The 21,257-nt window shown below is 34.9% G+C and overlaps 1 protein-coding gene across 2 annotated transcripts in view; it reads left to right on the top strand.

The window, feature by feature from the left end:
• LOC138935722 (SAM and SH3 domain-containing protein 1) overlaps window positions 1–20,012 on the top strand; it is a 314,166-nt gene extending 294,154 nt beyond the window's left edge. Inside the window, exon 17 of one of the 2 annotated variants that reach the window (XR_011447282.1) lies at window positions 19,917–20,012. The gene's annotated coding sequence lies outside the window, so the exon portion shown is untranslated. Of the gene's footprint in view, window positions 1–13,283; window positions 13,907–19,916 lie in introns of those variants that run through there. The other variant, XR_011447281.1, reaches the window with a different exon arrangement.
• Window positions 20,013–21,257: the final 1,245 nt, after the last annotated feature.

Here is a 21,257-nt window from a genome sequence, read left to right on the forward strand (position 1 = left end):
CAGATATGGGCGGAGCCGAGGTGCCCGACGGATAATAATAATTTATAAGTAATAATTTTAGCTATGAGAGAGAGAGAGAGAGAGAGAGACGATTCGACGCAAAACACATTATTATTAATTAAAGTAGAAGAAGAAATATGCAGGACATATGCACCCACCCGGAATGAATGAACGATCGAAGCGAACGACACGTTGACGGAAAATGATGATATTAAAGAGTTCTTGCAATGCCGTGTTTTTCACACTTACGATAAACACTAAAAAAATCGTATATCCGTTTAATTGACAAATAAAAGTAAAATCTTGATGTGTATGTGTGTGTTCACGGTTTCAAATAGAATATCTTAATAATCCTCGGATAGAGATAACATAAATGATCAAGAGGCGATATTCTTACGTAAATTCAGATGATCGGGTAAGTTCGAGATGAAAGTTGTTGAGAGAAAGAGCTTAGTGTTTATCGTACTCGATATACGTTACTGCAATAACGTTATAAGATTTTATTGGAAGCTAACAAGCCTTTCACACGGTACATGTACATTTTTTCACACTGTCATCATCTAACATGTAATGTAGAGAGCGTGCTTCTTTTTACAACATTGTCGCAATACGAGAAGCAAATCAGAGGAGATAGAAAAAAAAAGATCCGGTTCAGAAGTCGGTTATGGTTAGATCGAATATGTAGTCGCAAATTGCTTCCATCAACATCGAGATTGATTAATGTGACTATACTCGATCGCGGACACGCGCGTGCGTAGCGGGAATGAAATTTCCAATGAAATCGCATTCCGCTCGTTTCACCTGTGGATTCTTTTTTTTTCTTTTTTTTTTAACGAGTTTGTGTGATGATTCGAATATTGACGTTTCGAATAGTGCCGAGAAGACTTATCCAATAAATGATATGTCGATTTCGATGACGTCTGCTAGTTTATCCGTTCCATCGAGAATACTAACAAGTGTAGAAGACGAGCGAAGCGATTTATTATGAGACACAAAGGGCGAGACTGAGAGAGATGATTGAAAATTGAGCATATGTGTGCGCGTGCATGTGAGAGAAAAAGCGGAAAAGGGGAGAGGGAGATGACGCGATGTTAAATTAGTAACGAGTTTATAAGAGTATGAATAGACACGATAGTGATTTTATTAGCTCGGGAAATTACGCAGCGTTTGATGTAAAGTAAACTTATTCTACTCGTAGACCCTCTACTCCCCTCAAAAAAAAAAAAAAATAAAATAAAATAAAATAAAATAAAAAAAAAGAGGAGGAAGCGCGGTAATCGAAAATAGATAATTTAAGCGAATCTTAAGGAAGAAATGAGAATCTTCGATGATGAAGGAAGGCCTATGGCGTCGCCTTGCACGCCCCTCGAAAACGGCGAAGCGCGATCGATAGATAAATTTATTCGTCAATCGAGAGAAGCGTCGAAGCCACGTCGCTTTCGGTGATTTGCTAGCGAATGAAGTTAAGCGTTTACGTAGCGGTCTAGTCCATTCTTCTCGCGTGGTTAACGAATATAATGTACATAAAGTAATAAAACACAGATCTAGAGAGAAACGCGGCGATCGCGTCCGCATCGTTAGCGCGCATCGCCGGATCTTTTTATAAGCTGATTTTGTATTTATTGGTTAATTGCGGGGTTTGTAGATGGTCACGCGAATCACACATAATTCTTATCGTCTCTCGGTTCTCGTATGGTTTCCAACGATAAGTGTTAATTTATTGACTGTGAATAGAAATAAACGATGGAAGATACAAACGAGGATCATCTCGTGCTTGCGTTCATTTCATTTCGCGAGAATCACGCGCCGGCAAAACTTCCGATTCCGTAATCCGCCTGATTATCCCTCCAAGAGACAAAGAAGCTGTGGCGCCCAGTAAACGGTAAGTGCTTCATTAGAATAACAGCTTATATAGCGTAATCTTAGAATCCCAGCAATTCAAAAACGATGCGATGATTGCGAAAATTTTAAAAGCAAACGAAAATAAATCATTTCCTCGCAAACTATGTTTCTTTCTAAATACTTGAAATTATTTATTCGTAAAGAAGCAGTGATTTTCTATCTTCTTATTAATGACGATTTATAATTTATTAATAACGTTTATATATAACATTTATTAATAACGATTTATTAATAATAGTTTTATATTTTTAATTAGAGTTTTAAAGAATATAAAGTGAATCGCACGGAACATTTTGACGAATCCGCCTTCTCGCGGTCGTTATTTTAGGCAAGAGAGAGAGAGAGAGAGATTCGAGCAAATGCGAAATAATTAGACGTTTCTTACTCGATTAACGGGCCTCACAGACATTAAGCGTTGCGATGTCATTTTATAAGTACGCCAAACCTATCCTTAACGCGCTGCCGCGCGGGACCATTAGAGCGGGAAGAAGTTCCGTGTGACGGACGACTCGGCGTCCGCTGCTAGTAACTTGGAGCTCGCAAACTTCGCGCTTTGGTTATCTACCATTACTTGGAGAAAGATCCTCTTATTTAACTATCTTCCTGCTCTCTCGCCGTGGCTCGCGTAATTGCGGAAACTCCGGGAAATGCAGCCATCTCTTGCAGAGCTCGGTTAGTCCAAGTGCAGCGTGACGATCATTATTCCTCTCATCGCTTCTTGCGAAATTAAATTAAATCACAAATGTACATTTTAAATGCGCGTTGGTTCGCAAAGAAAATTAGCTCATTGTCTCTATGTGCAATTAAATATCGTCACGGTGCCGCCTCTAGCTATCGTACTGCTAATTGGAGATAATTAATAAGGATTTCACAATTTTATTATCTCGTACATTAATCGACTGTGACAGCGTTTCCGTTCAATTTCATGGACACAGTCTCTTTATAATATCGTGTCGGAAATATATTATCGGTGTTTGAATTCGTTTCGGTCAAAAGCGTGTGTCGTAAAGAGCGATCGCACGGCAGCTCATCAGACAGACGAGCGATCTTTGGAAGAAAGTATAAACGCACGATAAAAAGCGTTTAGTAATGTATGTAAATGCACCCTTCGAGAATCATTCCGAACGTTACGGCATGTACGTGTTCATTCGTAAGCTTGATTTCGTATCCCAGGAGGCAACAGAAACTTTTAGTACCCTAGATTATGGCGGTAATAACTCGACGAGCTTCTTTGCCCACGACTTGCGGTCCACGTGAGCAAATTCTTCATCCCCCTCGGGGGTGAGATCTAATTTAACTTTTAGGGTCGCGCAATCACGACGGTTGCTGGTAATTCAACTTAACTGCGAAAATTCAGTTATATTATATCTGTATTATTTGCTTCGTTACGTCTGATTTTTTTTTTTGTACGAAAGAAACCCTTTGTAACATTTTATAACGCGTCCAAAAATTTATGACGTTGTTATAACAAATGCTCTTGTTATTGCATAAATCTGCGATATCTTAGTTATTTGCACGAATAATCACGATATAAATATGTCAAAGCAGCGCTATAAATTCGTAAGCAATAAAGTGGTTAAGAAGAGATGTTTATCTCGTTACTTTTTATCCCAATTGCATGGAATCGGTCGCGCGAGATTCATTGCTGTAATTTTAATAACAATTTAAAGCCTCGCGTACCGTTTGCTGTATTTCTTACGCGAGATTTATCACACGTAAAGGATACGCCAGTTCGCTACGTTCATTGTGGCGTATTATAAATCGTAATCGACATTTACTCTAACCAGTCCCAGTGTTATCGGACGCGATCGGGCAAAACGATCGGTTATACCTGGCGCGGAGACTTTTGCGCTTCTTGCACGCCCATAACAACCTTAATTACTGTCCACACTAATCAACGAAGATATCGCTATTGGCATAGCTGTGCCGGATGAAGCTCCCTCGTGAGATTGCTTCACGCCCGAGGCGAGATAAAACCGGAGCGCGTCCTTTTTTTCTCCGCCGAGCGTTATGGTGAAGAAGCCGCGCGATCGGTTCATCTATTTCTATATTAGAGACGGTGAGATGGCTCGTAAATCAAATCTGCGTAAGTCCACCATATACGAACATATACATATATATGCCATCTTAAAAATAATTACATTCTGTATGATATAATAAAAGCATCTCGATAGTTATAGATTGCCAATGAAGGTCAATCTAGGAAGCTAATATCTAATAATTGTAGATCACCTTCTGTAAAGATAATAATCCGGGTGTGCAACACGACTTCGTAACGCGATAGTCATAAGTTACGAACAATGCAATTAAGTGACAGAAGGATATTAAAAATATAATTCATGATATAATAATAATTATTTTTCTCTAACGATGAAAATTTTATTCTTCAAATATTATTTGACACTGTTCCTGTTATGTAAATGATATATATATATATATATATATATATATATATATATATATATATATATATATATATATTATTCACAAATATTTTTGTATTGGAGTTAAAGAAAATTATATCTAATTATAAAAAATTTTATAAATATGTGGATAGAATCTCTAAAGTTGCACGTGACTAAAATATTAATATATATTCATATAAAAAAGATATGTTGATGCAAAAAGAGAGTTCTTTTATTACGATGTAATACCATATATGTGGTGTTTTATAAAGAAATTTTAAATATGTAAAATGAGAGAGAGAGATAAATATGATAGATACGTAAAATATTTTAAGTGGCCCCGGATATACATATTTCTTGGATAGTTTCACGCGTGTTATACAATATTTATAAATGTTTGTTATTTCATGTCTAATTCGTTGTGATCGGACTTAATAGGTAAGTACTTGAAATTTACATAGCTTGTCGACTAATTGGACCCTCAAAGGTGGAATCCTAGTAAACTTAGATAACTAGCCGCACCTTGTTGAGCAACTATTGTTCCGCTCAGTTTGCGAGCAACAAGTTGGGCACCGATAATTAGACAAGTTAAGACAACTATGACCGTCCACAATCGTTAGCCGATAATAGGATTAAATGTACTTACTAGAAGCGCCAGTTTAGGCGACAAACTATCCCTCAACTTTCTCCTATATATTACAAATAATGATTTTAACCTTTCTGGGCCACTTTGAAGATTCCATTAAATAGCACGAAACGGTATCAAGTGTACGTATAGACGAACCATTACTATTAAGACAAGGCTTATAAGCAAAATCTTTAGAATCTTATGTAAAGAATTAATTATTTCGATAACTTTCTCTTTTTATATTTAGCGTTTTTATATTTCTCTTTATATATATGTTAAAAATTAATTAAAACTAATTGTGTACAAACTTCGCGTATTCTCTCAATATATATACATCATATTCTATGTCACTTGATAGCGGAAGCAATTATCACAGTAAAGACAAACTCTGAATACCCAACGAAGAATCTAAATGCAAACTTGACACTAGAAATATCAGTCATATGTGTAGGAACACGCGTATCCGAAACGAAACTCTGCATATGTCGAATCATGAGCAGGGATTATATTTACTTACGACGTTCTCTGTGTGTCTCATAATTTCTCGTTATCGCGAGAAATAACATTCCATTAATATCGTGATAGAAACGTAAGGTCGTTGCGCCATAAATAACGAGAAACTCGATGCTTTGCATCGTCATTATGCGCACAAACCACGGTACGGTTGTAAATCTATATTAATGAATGCTAGATGATTTTATACGCAGATTTGTCGACGAAAGCGATCAGTACACATGCTGTAAAGCGTTAAATTTATATAAAAAGGGACTTATACGTCTTTTTTCAAGAACTTAAAGCTCTTCCAGAATTATATAAATACTCTTTCACGATACAATTTTTAATATAATAATATATTTAATTCTTATCTCCCTTTTCAAATTGAATACCGTATATATCTTTATATAGCGTACGCTAACTTTTTGTGTCGCTACTTTCTGCGAGGAGATTTTATCGCGGAATACGACATATTTTATTCTATTTTATCCGTCTTATCAGATTCTTCTCGATTTATCGTCTGACGAGAATACTACCAAGATATGTATGATAAAAGAATATGCGAAGGTAAAAAAGTAGAAAATGAAAAAATACAGGCAGAAATATGTGATATTTCTGCGAGAATTTACGCTTATTACACTATTTATATTTCAGTTATTTTTAATTATTTTATATCAGACTCTTTTCCCCAATATTTTTATACGCATTTAGATAATGAAGCGTAAGACACAGTCGAAATGCACGCGAGGTGGATGTCAAATTAGTGTATTGTATGCATACGAATGCGCGTTGCGAATTTCCGCCGCGCTATTTTCGCGAAACACTCGAGACGCGGAATGCCAAGAATGATACTTGGCTTCAGCATCGGTAATTACATCCGATCTACGTTAATTAGTACCCCGTGGATTTTAATTCCGGACGAAGCGCCGATATCTACCGCGGCACACGTGAGCTTTGTTCAGGGTTCACGAGAATTCGCGACTCTAATTAGGATGTCTGAGCTACTATTTTATTCCGGATAAATCGTCGGTATTGCACTTAATTGCAAAACTAATAATTAAGCGGACGGTTGGATATACAATATTTTAAATAGATTTTAATGATAAAACTTTTTTTTAATATATTGTATTTGATTTTAATACTCAAGTCATTTATTTTTTGAAAGCGGTATTAGTTTCGAAAATTCATCGGTAATAATTTACCGATATTCTATATTTTTTTTTAATCGACTGCGTTTAAAAAAATTAATAAAATTTGAATATATAAAATAATAAATTTTTTTACATATAAGAAAGTTTGAACGAATATTTTTTGATGGAAGGATTATTCGTGTTAAAAAATCTGCGTGACGCAAAAGCGTTGCATTCGAGCTACCAGCGAGAGATCAATGACCGGTCAATAATATTTTCATCTTTTATCGACACGGTCGCGCGCACTATAAAGAGTACGTGCGGGAGCGCGACTGGCTCGCATTAAACACAAACCAGTCATTAATAACGTAGAACGTGGCACCTTTAAGGCTCGCGGCCATAAATTCCGTTGCCCGGACAGGAATGACAGTTTATCCGCGACGCTCGAAATCTAATTTATTTCGCGGTGCGAGCGCGTAACGCAGTTAATAGACGCTCATGGGTAGTGCGTACGAGAAATAAAATGATGCGGCCGCATTTATCGAGCATATCCAAGAGAATCTCGTGTATCGAAACGAGATATCTTGGTATTCCTTTTTTGTCGTGATCTCTGGTGATCGCGACAGATACATTCGACGCAGAGATTTTCAATCTACGCATTCCCTCTTTTAAAGCACAGCGCAGAGATTACAATAACTTTCACCAGGATACGAAGGGCACGATATTCCATCAACATGAATAATTATCCTCGCACTGATATAATAACGTTCCTCGAAACTTGCTGATGCGGTGTATCACCTGCAGTTTCGCTACACCCATACATCTGAATGGCCGTATGCACGGCTCGCTAATTAATTATTACGTTTTAAGGATGACGCCTGACATTTCCCAGATACAGTCAGCTCGCATTTGTACGACTAGTCACGTTAACGACGTGCACGCACACCCAATCTGTGCACGCGTAATACAAAGTAATATCTAATATGCGAAATTCGTCGAGAGCCGACGCGCTATTACAGTATCATTACACAGACGAGACGTAAATTGACAATGAAATGGAAATCTTTAATGGTACATTCCGTATATCGAGATACAAGACGAGACTCGCGACCCACACACCCTTTCTGACAATTTTCGTTTATTCCCGAGCCGGCAGATACCCGCATGTACCAGGGGAACATCAAAGAGATCGTTACGATACGAGGGGGAGGGCCACCGCAAAGGATGCCGAGGTATATTCCTTATGTCATTTCGCGGGACAAAATCGTTCTGGGAGGAAGAAACGATTTAGGAAAAAGAGCGCGCTCCGGAACGCGCGTAACGCAATCTTCTGAATAAAATCTAATTCCAGTTCATAGACACTCGTCTCCGATGAAATGGAATGATCGAGAAAGGAAAAGCTGACCGATGAAAATTGGAATTATTATAGGATTTTATTCGCTTCACAAATCGTAGCACGAGACACGCAAGAGTATCTTTTTCATGATGAATGATTACGTAAATAAAATAAATAATTTTAATTTTTGAATTTCTTAATCATAAATATCAAGAATTATTTATCAATTGTAAAAGTACAGAAAAATTAAGTTTATCAGTTTTTTTTCGACTCCTCATATAATTATATAATTTTGTTTACATTCAATACTTTTCAAACAGTCAAATCAATTCACTTTTATTTGTTGAGAGCGATTATTGATATACACATATATTTTTCTTTACGTATAACTAATTAGTTCATTAAAATGTTTGCGGTATTAAATATAACGAAATACTATATATTTTTAACTTTAATTGAATTCTCCCTATAATAATTTTAGTTTTTATTAAAAGTTTATATATCACACGTTAAAATTAATAGACAAGCGTCAATGTCAAAGCTAGCTCTGTGTAATCAGCAAATTAGTCGAATTATCGACCTCGTGATGACGCCTCCCGGATACACATAAGCATTAATTAGTAGCGAGAGTTACCGGAAGTGCGGATGAGCTTGTCAATGAACAAGCAGTCTAATTCGGCCGTGCCCTGGCGCTTTTGGCTGTGTACGGGTGACACATTTGTACGAATTTCCCATGTGAGCGTAGATACAGAGTACAAGTGTACACAGAGCACGTGAGTGATACACAGCGTGAAAACGGGCGCATTCGCGAAAGGACAAATTTGTACGGCAAACTTCCTGTTTCGTATGTACAGTGAAACAGATATTACAAATTTCATAGATATAGAGATAGCGAATATACCCTACAAATTATAATAGAATTATAATAGAAATGACAATCAATTAAAACTATTGTGTCATAATTATTTTTAATCCGACTCTAATAATATGAAATTTTATTTACGTGAGATGAACACATATATAACAAAATTTTCAATTTTTAATGATGCAATATTTTTATCTGAAAATTAATTTACCTGATACTATTGCATTAATACTATCGATTTGTTACAGTTTAAGATATCTAAAAATTTAAATGAGGTCTCTCGCGCGAATAAAGGTGATGAGAGCACGTCGATAAAAATAGTGCACAGTATGCAGTGACAGAATAAAATCTGCTCTTCTCGTCACGTTCATGCATAAGATAAGTTACCCTATGAAACTTACGTTAAACCATGTTATAAATAACTTCCACTTGACGATCGAGGTACGTTCATCAATTAAAGCTGGTACGGGAAAATATCGATGTGTCTTCGAAGTGCGCGGCAAGCGATTTATATATTTCAGGATAAGGTGGAGACAATTTTTTTATCTAGAAAATCCGCTGCTGGCATCGACAACCACCTATCTCTCGAGGCTTGGCTCCGAAGTGATCCTGGATAGTCGGGAGATACTTGATACGTGTGCCTCTAAAACTGCCAATATTGAGACAGGCTAAATCCTCGAGAAATTGGTTCATTTATCGCGCAACATCACACCTATTACATACTATCAATCGACTAACTCAGCGTTTAAAATAACGAAACTTAGTTAATTAACATTATACAGACAAATAACGATATTTGAGTGTGAAACTAAACTTTACTTTAATAGTTAATTCTAAACAGAATTTAAAATCTTCTGTCTGTCCCCAGAATGCTAGTATTTAATATAATATAGACAAAAAGAAAAATATGTGGTTTACAAATAGTTAATTGATTTTTGATGAAATCGTGATCGCGAATATTGTCGCCCATCAATAAAATTATTTAATTATTCGCGGAAAGCAGTTATCTAGAAATATAAAGTAATTAAATTATCAAAGATTTTTTTAGAAATCAAATGCAGATAATAAGTTTTCAAAGGGAAATGGAGGAAATAAAATAGCTTCTTTGTAAGTCACGTTAGATTACTTTATATTTCATTCTCGTTTCATTCTTGACAAATATCTCGTATCTTTCCGGCGGCTTTTTATGAACTGGATTTAGAGTCTCAGTGGACGAGCACGACAAAGCGATCTCGTAATATCGTCAATTGAATCCTCGTGGATGAAGTGCAGCGATTTGTAACGGTAGGATTTTGAACCGGCTGTCTCGCTTGAGCCGAATAATGGCGTACGGATTTTTCAGGCTGACTCAAATCAGAGACAGTACTAAAAGAAGATTTTGAAAAGAAATTGCTGAAAATGTGAATGAAGTTGCGGGAATTAATATAAGCTCGAGGCAATAGGGAGATAAAGCGTAGAGCATTCTATATGCAAACGTTTTATTTAACAAGCCGTTTCAGATACATCATGTTCGTTCGTATCATCTTTTTGATAATAATCATATAATCATGTAGTATTATATAATAAGAATTTTATAACATATTTTTTATTTAAGTTGTCATTATACTCATGAAAAATTTACTTTATTTATTAAAACAAAATATTGTAAAAAAAAAAAAATCTGAAACTGGTAATAATATTTTCAAGTAAAGGATTCATGTGAAAAAAATATGAATTTTATCTTCGAATAATTTTTAATGAAGGGAACACGACAACAGAAAAAATAATGAGAATAATAATATCTTCAAACTGATTAGTACACACAAGAGACACACCTGAGAAGAGTATTCGCCGTGACTTTATGATTCAAAATTACAACCAAAAGGCCCGATGAGGACGATCGACAAGGGGGTACAAGGAATCCTACAACCACCCGAAGCACTCTTCGTAACCATGAGAGCTTTTTAATTAAAGCGCAATTCTACTAGCTCCGAACTTTGAGCGAATTTCGGCTTACGTGGCTGGCGAAAGAGGAACGAGCAGAAAACAAGATATTTTCACGAAAAGTTATCACGGTCGTCGATGTGCCAAGGGAAGCATCCTTATGCAGGAGAGCATCTCGGAGTATGTCTGAGGATCTCGAATTTGCCGTGTCATTCAGCCACCTAATTATATTACGCCTTTCCGTTGTACTCGGAACAAAATTCTCCCCTTTACCCATTCAGCTTTAGCCAAACAAGTTTGGCCGACAACGAAGTTAAATCCTTGGATATAAACTTTCCTCTAAAGATGAGATTTCTTAGTCGATATTTGATTAATTTCTTCGTATCACAACATAGAACGCTTATTCCGAAGATATTTCAAAATATTAATAGTATTGTAAAGAGATATTAAACAAATAATTAAATTGATTAGTAATAGAATATAATAAAAGTAGAATATTTTAATGTCATATATTAAATGAAGGAAAGGAATAGGAGAATATTAATATACGATGTAACATATATTAGCTGTAGTAAAATATTATTAAGCGCAATGTTAAATATATATAATCTATCCTATTTCTAAGCTTATATTCTTTAACATTTAAGTATTTAATTTTGTTAAACGGGGAACGAGTTAATTAGAAGAGCGATGATATTATCCTACAATGTCAGTGCCACATGCGTATAAATCAGCCTGTGCTCACTCTCGTTTCTGTTTTCCAGCAGTTTTCCGTGACGAATAAAAACGTATTTTACGTCAAGAACTGCACTGTGCTTGTTTGTAGCTGACAACTAGTATGATTCCGGTTGTTGCATGATCACGGCATGTCCTATATACATGTATATGTAACGTTTTATCAGTTAGGTCACTTTTATTCTGCTTTAAAATTGAAATCTTATCGCGTGATCTGTAGTCATTAAACTCTTATTTTTTACTATTTTCTTATATAAACAATGTTAATTATGTATAATTTGTTTAATAGTAGAAATCTGTTACTGCTTTAATAATAATTTTACGCCGCATGTAAATTAGTTCTTGCACTAAAATTGCACGACGGATCTCTTTATTTTACATATTTAATATTATTTAATTTATATATTAAAAAATGCGATAATTTCAAAGTATTATTAAAAAATAGTGATCACATATATACAGTCTTAAGAAAAGAAGAATAAATCTGTCTAAAAAAAGGGTCAAACAATAAAGAAATAGAATTATGAGATATAGCGCGTAGAGATATGCTACTTATATACATATATATATATATGACACATTTACTTTAAAATTATAAATATAGATTTGAGGATATATATCTGGAGGGTTTTATAAAGTATATAAAATGTTAACTCAATAAATGTGACATGCCGTCAATAAATTTTTTTATATAACGCAATTCGTGCCCTAATAAAATGCTAATCGCGGCCGGTTAAACCGCGACCTGGTTGTCAGAAATAATTTTATGCAGAGTCCAAATTAAGCAGCTTTTTCCGTCGCGAAACTGCCGGCGAATATTAATTACCTCACGGTTCTCCGGCTCGCTTTGAAGCTTAAACATCGTTGCGGCTCTAACGCGAGTTGTTGCGAATTTCTCGCCAGTATCTACGATATCGAGAGCGAGTGAGATAAGAAAAAAGAAGGAGAGAGAGAGCCGAAACTTACGTGGAAAATTAGAGAGAAAGAACGAATCCTGCAGGCACGCGGCCTGGCAATAAGGAAACTGCCCGGGCTCCTCCGGCCAAAGAAGTAATTAATGCAACCCAGTGACCCGGTTGTTCAAACAGCTTATCCAAGATGTTTAGCCGGAGATTGCGCGCGTTAATAGGTTCCCGCGTGTAAACCAGAGTCAGTTGTGTCATGGGCCCAGCAGCCAATGCACGAAATCGCGATAGAGATTGCTTCGACCTTATCTCCCTTCGTCCTCCTTAACACAAGAATCTCTAACGCATAATCAACTACTAAAATTCCGAGCTATCCGAAGCTACACCGAATTGTGCTTATCGAAATTATCAGGGTAATCGCCCGCGAGAACATTATCGGTGCGAAATAGTTAAAGGATACATGCGACCAAGAAAAGTCATTCTTTTATTGTGTTTCTCTTGTTGTTTACGGAAATTCTCTGGAAAACAGTAACGTGACAGTAACATCTAGAACTATTGAAATTAATACAATTATTATAAATATAATTCTTTATTATACGCATTTATTATTATTGAGATTATATTATTACATTACAATGTTTTAATATTTGTTAAAAGTTAAATACCTCCTAACGTTTGAATTTGCAATTTCGATTTTTTGATCGAATTACTTAAAAAAAAAAAAACCTTAATTTGAAAGCGGTTAATTAAAAAGTCATTACATTATTGGATCAAATTTATATAATTAGTGTAAGAATTGTTTTTTAATTAAAAGAAAGATCACTACGAGAAGTTCGATAAATCAACATATGATTTTCTGTAACGAATTCCAGTTTCATGAGATTTTCTTCGTCCTAAATTCGCCGACTGTAAGCTATGTCGAAGGAAAGCAACGCTTTACAGGCAACAACGTTTTTCAGAAGCAAAATAAGCGGACCGAGGGAAAATACGAGGGATCGAGAAGACGGAAGAAGCAGGAACGAAGAAGAACGTGAAGGAGAAAGGAGAATTCTATTCAAGGAGCCTCGACTCAGCCTCGAGGCGGCGGATTTCTCAGCAATTGCCTTTGATTCCTTCGGCTAATACGAGAAATCTGAATGCCCCTGGGCCGGGCGCCTCTATTCACGGCCAAGGAAAGGACGATAAGAAAAAGTTCGTCCGTGAACGAAGGATATCTATGCGATTCCAGCAAAAAACTGGTTACTTCGGCCTCTCGCTTTTCCCACCCCGTTCGTTGTCCCTTCTTTTTGCTTTATATGTTAAGCCAAGTGACAAAAAAAGCCAATCGACAATCGTAACGTCGACTGAAAATATCGTCGAATATTTACACAGCGTAGAAATTTCAATAGCGACCACCGCGACATTCGAGCGATATTTGGAGACTATCGATCGTAATTGAAAAAATATTTATTGCATCGAGTCTTCGGTAAAGCGTATTTCTTCCCTTTAGCGATCAGTTTTTTGTCAGCATGCGCAAGGACCACGTTCTTTATAATTTCGGAAAGTGGGTGAGCTAAATGGATTGCGAACGGGCCTCTTAAAATGAATGAATCTGTCAGATAGATTTATGCGATCCTTTGAAACTCGCTGCCTCTGTAGATTTGTTACCGCTCCGCAAATAAGAAGCTGTTATCGGCACATAATTTTAGGAATGTCATAAAAATTTTTGTAATTTTTAGAGATTATTTTAGCGTGTACTTCTAACATGATGCATTCGCGCACACCGATAGATAATTTAAAAAAATCGCTCGCGTGATGGTCCATTTGATCGAGTAACTTTACACTCGTGGATGTAATTATATACCGCAAAAAAGCTCTTATGATCATCGATCATCTGACTAATGGAAATAATAGATAAGAAATAATCAATGAAACACTTGTGGATATTGCGACTAAAGTTAATAAATTACTTTCATGAACTTGAACGTTTGACGTCTTCAAATTTTCTTTGCCATGAGGCAGAAATACATCTTCCAACGTGCTTTTATCTGATTTTATGATCCTTAGAGATTATTCAGTGACGGGGAAAATTCCTGAAATGGTCTGACTTACGTTAAAGACAGACAACAATGCCGACATTACGAATAATTAAATCACTTTCAAAATGTCTTATATTTTCACTGAAAAGCTCGCTTCAAGCGGATAATTAGCGTAAATTCGTTCTGACAGTATCTCGTATCACTTGAAGAGTAGTCACAGAAAAATCGAATCTAATGTTTCTCTGCTATTTCATACAGTTGTAATGATGATATAATCCACGCGATTATCCGACTTTCAGAAAAAGAAACTCATCGTTCAATCTACGTCCGGACGGATAATCGTCATTTTAATGCTGTTAACAAATGGAACTCGTGGTAGAGAAAGACGGCTCGGAAAGAGAATTTTCTTTACCGGACGAACAACTTCCGTCAAATTAGTGTGATACGTCTTTCGGGATGATAGAAGAACCAGAAAATTGACGAGAAAGAAAGAACGAATTTCTATCCGCGTATAGTGCTTCATTCTTTTCCAATTTAATCTACAATTCTCGAGTAAATTACGTTAAGAATATACATGCATTTTTTCCGGAGTTCTTTAATATTTTTCGAGATTTTTATATAAGATTCTTAACAAATATATCACGTAAAAAAATATAGCATATTTATATAAACTAAAAAAAGGCCATATTATTCTTCTAAATTAATTGTTGATTTCTTAAAAAATTCACATTTTATTTTTTAATTTAATTAGACTCAAGTATTTGGCGAGTATAAGCTATAATAAATGTAAAACTGATAGAATAAAAAAACTATTGGAACATTATAAAAAAAAATTAATAATTTCTTGGTGATGGTAAAATCTTAGAAACCTTAACAATTTTATATATAATATATTGTATATCTATATGATAATTTTGTATATATTAAATATATGATTTTGTAACAAGCACCGTTATTGCAGTATCGATATTCTTGGAAAAGATATCAATTATCTACTATCGACATGTGTAACATACGATGTGTGATATACAACATATGGTACAGCGAATCAAGAAGAACATCGATTTTCTCTTAAGCTTAAGCGTGTTAAGTTTCTCACACATATGCACGCGGTGGTGAAGCTGATACAAAACGCGTATACGCTCAGCTCGCGAATTCCACGGGGAATTAAGAGGGACCCCTTCCTCTCCAGATACATCCTTCCTCCATCAAGCCCCGCCAAACCATGACCTTAGTCTTGGTAGATGAAAAATTGCCGGCGGTCGCACCGCGCGCGAAATTAGCGACAGCAGAATGGAGGTGGCGAATGTGATTAATGGAACCGTAAATTAACAGAAGCCATCAGCCGGCTGTTTCTTTTTCCGGGTTCCTGCAACGCGTCCCACGAGAGCCGCGAAATGAGGGTAGATTGCCAAAAGCAGCTTGCGAAAATGCGAATTCTCGCGAGGTGAGAGCGCGCAGGTCAATAAGAGCTGTCTCATAGAACATTGCTTTTTCTCACGGTAATTTATGCTGGAAGAATGTTATCGCAACATTTGATTGTTTAATCTTCTTTTGCAACGAATAACATATTAGTAAAATTTATACAAAACATTTAATATATATTTAGCTGGACTATCGAAAATATTTTCAATATAATATTACTTGCATATCTCATACCTATCATGATATATTTTGAAGAAGGAAGGAATAGTAATTCTTTTTATATTAGTTTTCAAACCGATAGCTCAGATATGCAAAAGATACATTGATTAAAAAAATAATATGATGTACTATACACGCGTTTAATGTCATATTAGTAAAGGCGACAATAAATGTATTTTTATATTCGAGAAAAAATGAGAACTCACGCACTGTTATAAAACATTTCTGACGCATTGTATATCTTTACCTCGTAAAAGCGATATAAGCTACCGTGCATGTCTTTGGACAATGTGTGCGTGCCGTGATTGGTGTTCTTTGGTGCATAAAACGACATACAAACAACAAGACGAGCGTAGACGAACACATAGCGTTGCTTACGAGGCACGATGCATTCTGATTGGATTATATACAATGCAGGAGCGCATGTTCCGATGCACCGAGTCAATTTATTACCGTGTTACTCAGCTCGGCCTCGCCTGGGTTATAGGGTGCTCTATTATGCGCATAATATTTAGATCGGGATCGAGCTGCCGTACAGGGGGCAAATTCATTTATGTCTGCCAAAACGCTATAAAAATGGTGATGCGGTCCTGCTGCGCATGCAACCTCTACTAGACCCTCTTGCGCATCGTTCGTGCGAAAGCCCGATAGGAAATTTCCTTCCTCGCTTCGTTGATGAATCCTTCAATATGTTGCTACGTCAAATAAACACGTGGATAATCCTTTCGCGTGTCATAAAAAATGATGATTAATTTCATCTCACAAATGACATTGCAAGGACTCTCAGGTCAAATTAAGGGAAAAGAGATTGCAACGTACAATATTTAGATTATGTAAAATTTATAAATTATTATTAATAGCTTATCACACACGACGGATTAAACATTTCGCAATTCATTAGAAACGTGAATTGATACGATATCCAATAATTAAATTGTTCTGTAATTATATGGAATATACGGTTTATCAGATGATACTTCCCGGGATGTGGAATTACAAGAGATATATTCTAACATGAAGCAACAGTTTCGACCGATTGCACAACGATACTTCATTCACTGTTCAATCATATCGCTTTAATAATTAGTAAATTAAATGCGACAGGAAGTTATTCTTTTCAATACGTGCGTCTATTAATGTTTATATATATATATATATATATATATATATATATATATATATATATATATATATATATATATATATACAATATATTCAAAAATATTCTTTATATATATGGTATGCAATTTGAATAATATTTTTATATATTATATATATATATATATAGGATGCAAATATTTGTTAATTGTTAATTTTATTATAATTATTAATAATAATTTATTATAATTTTGTTAATAGCACACAAATTACAATGTACATAAGTGTAATATGGAACAATAGAGTAGATGAAATTTTCACCATCATAACAGCAAGAACGGATATATCGGGTTTTTGCTAAATAATTTGCGGTTTTAAAATGAAACTCATGTACTAATGAGAGGCAACGCAAAGTGAAACAATTCGAGAGGCAACTGCTAAGTGATTATATATCATTTTCCACGTATAATCTCGCACTACTAGCGATGAATTATTCATGCTATGTAACTGTATTTATGCCCAAGTTATAAGGCTGTTTTATTTGTCGTCGGCGTAATTAACTTCTCAATCGCCGCCGTGCTGGGTGCTGTACGCTCGCAAACAAGAACATAATTACTTGCCAAGCTTATGAGAATCACTAGTTTGACGAACTATGAGAAGAAGCGGCGAAGTGCGGTGCATTTAGGTGAATTTCAGAGAAAATCGATAATGATCTTTCTTATACACTGTAGCAAAAAAACTTATCAATATTTCCGCTTTTATAATAATTGAAAAGCAAAATCATGCGCCAGAATCGCATAAATATGTAATATAAATATAATACCAAATTAATTCGCAAGATTTAAATATTTCTTAAAATTAAATCTAAATTTTCACGAATCGTTGCTATGATAATTTGATGCGAAGGAAAATATTTCCCTATTTTGATAGAAAAAAACAAAACAAACGTAGAACGAAAAACCGTTCTATAAAATAAAAAAAATAATAAAATCGGATCGCTCGACTCGATATAGTAAGTTTACGTGCGTCTAAGTGCACGTTTGCCTATACGCGAGATTGAATTATGCACGCGTCCATCGTCATTTATCCAAAATTCATCGCAATTCTCAGAAACGGAATAGCCGCATTCGGATTCCACACACGTCGTGCGTTGGCGCATATTCTCGTATCGCGTTTCTTTCTATTTAATAGAATACCGCTTGGTAACAGAATCACGAGAAGATCCTGAACCAACACACATGATCCGAGTGAATATCCGGGAGGAAATTAAATATCGGTTAAAAACAAAAACAAAACGCGTGTCGTCATCTTCTGATTTTTAGATGAAAACTATCACATCGCAAAGTTTGGCTTTTTGTCAGAGAAACTTACGTATTAACATTTAAATGGCGATATATTATACGTTCGCAATAATAGTACAAAAAGATTTCATACTATATATACAATATATATATATATGTAATTTTAAATTCTTTTGCACTATTAATATAATATTATATAATATATTGCACATACGTTACTTATATTATTATAATATTTTATATATATCAATATATCCGTGCTTTGAAGAAACGCTCGCTCGAAATTGCAATTGTTATTTTTTATATATATTTTTATTTTTATCAATTTTTCTTTGGTATTTTCTCCCATTTTGGATGAGTTAACATCGACAAAATTGATTAAATCGAAGATACTGAAGCATAACAGGAGGAAGTTTGTCTATCTCTAATAACCCTTATCGCGACATTAAACGCGAACAAAACTCTGCTAATTTAAGCTTAAGCTGCTTGATTTCCAAAATTTTCGCGATTGATGCTTATTCACTACCATCGCGTGATCATCTACACGAATTGTTCCACCGCTTTTGATGGAAATATTTTCTTCTCTCCCATGTATCTGGTTGATATTTTCACAAGAGCATAAAAAATCCAGACTTTTGCAGGAATATTGAGTGAGAGAGTTGCTATAAAATTTAGTATTGAAATATCATCGAGAAATATTAAAGATAACCAAATTTCTTCAAACACCAAACAGTGATAATGTATCCTGAATTTTAAGCTACATCCAATATGTATATATCCGATGTTCTTAAAAAATTGAAATAAATTGCTTAGATTATTTAAAATATATAAAGTAATACAATATATAATATAATATATAAAAATAATATAACAACGTTTATAAATTTTAGTTTATAATATAGAGATTTTGGTACAAAGCGATTTAGAATTGATTAATTATATTAAAGATGTCTAATCCATCACTGCAGTAAGAGACTATCAAGGCAAAGAAAAATCATGACTAATTTTATACTATATAATATTTATTTCATAAATAATTAATTTTGCGCATATTTAACAGAATAAATTTATAAAATATGCAATAATTTCCTCTCCAGTTCGTGGATTAATAAGTAACTGTAATTTTTAATTAATCGTCAAGACATGATAATTGATCTTTCATTATTTTTGCTGAAAATCTGTATAAATCAGATTATAATAAATCAAGCTATATTTGTGTGTATTTCATAGCTGTTTTTACGATTTTACCGAGCTTACCACCACTGTACAATTTTCCAGATGTATTATTTCACACATCACGAGAGAAATTAATTTTCTGCATGAAAATTTATCCGGAAAAAGAAACAAATATACATTTATCGCAAAAATAATTTATCGATTATTATTTATTTCTTTTTAATTAATTACTTTTTGTTTTTAATTTATCTTTTATTGGTAATTATTTTTATGAATTATATCCACAGTTTATCGAGATTGTTTAAACTTTGAAATATGGGAACACGAGTGTCTCGTGACATTTTGGTTATTCCAGAACGAGACGATGCGAACAAACGTGACCGCTGACACAAGCATCCCGACGCTCAGACAAGAATGGCCCTTCGTCCGACGCGTTTTCAATCCACCCTCTCTCTCCTTCGATATCGTTCACCAACACCGTTTAAGATGCCCGATATACGTACATGCCAAAATATTCGGGTGCGAGTTGCAACGCCTTGCATCCGACAACGATGCCGACGTATGCACCGTTGGCGCATCCCTGGCTCAGCCACTTCTAGACACCTCGGAATTAACGCGGTGATTTCGAGTACCCGGGGGAATTCTTTGGTTGGTGTACTTCCTGTCTCCTGTAGAGCTAACGGCTGCACTAAAGGTTTATCGTCCCGTTGTACCCGCTCCGCTTGCGGATCAGAAGCGATTCACGGGATCGCGTTCCACTGCAGCACTGATTCGCAACATTACACTATTTTCATCGTTTATATAAATAATAAATTAATTGACAAGTTGCAAAATTATCTAGATTAATTCAGTCGTCTTTTTTACGCAAAACTCAACTATAAGATTTTAATACAAAATAAAATTATATAAGAATTCCTATATTTTTCAACCTGTCGTAATACAGCAAATTGATTGTATTAATTTTCATAGTAATTAATTAGCTTTAATAATGTGCAATTCATTTATTTCTTGATGATGCTCATTTATAGAAATAATCAATAAATTGTATAAAAATGTTAATTTTTATAGAGATTGTATTTTATAAAATACATATAAAGAAAGAATTACACAAATGGCATTATAAATGATATGTCTTGTTTCAAGAATGATTACAACTTATAAATTATTATATAAAGATTCTCATTTTTTTTTCTCTCGCATAAATATTTAAAAAATTTTCTTATACTTTTATCGGTCCGAGTTTTCCCACGTATTTAAATTATATAATTACGCTAATTTTTTTTATCGCAACTTTCTTAGCGAAATGTTCACAGCATTCTATTGTGTGTAATATAATGTTTACGAAACATTATTGCAACGTCGTTAACTGTACCAACACTATACCCGCATAGCATATGCGCATTATCTGAATATTCAAGAGAGTATGAATTGAAAATGGTCAATTAGGAGCTACCAAACATTAAACGTAACACGTATGAAAATGGTTATTCCTGTACGAGCTGTGCGAGGATGTAGAATTTATGAAAAGGGAATTTATACAGCAAGAAACGTCGAGAAAAATGACCACCAGATTCCGCTGCCTGTGTGTAGAACACGCTCTATTATGAATAATGTAAAATATCGTGAAAAACAAGGGCTCGTCCATAAAATCCGCTCGGACATCGCGCCGGCGTCGCAGCAATTGCTGGCACACTGA

This window comes from Polyergus mexicanus, unplaced genomic scaffold (genome assembly GCF_030449975.1).
Source record: "Polyergus mexicanus isolate NDT 795.1 unplaced genomic scaffold, iyPolMexi1.0 SCAF_8, whole genome shotgun sequence".
Lineage (NCBI taxonomy): Eukaryota > Metazoa > Arthropoda > Insecta > Hymenoptera > Formicidae > Polyergus > Polyergus mexicanus.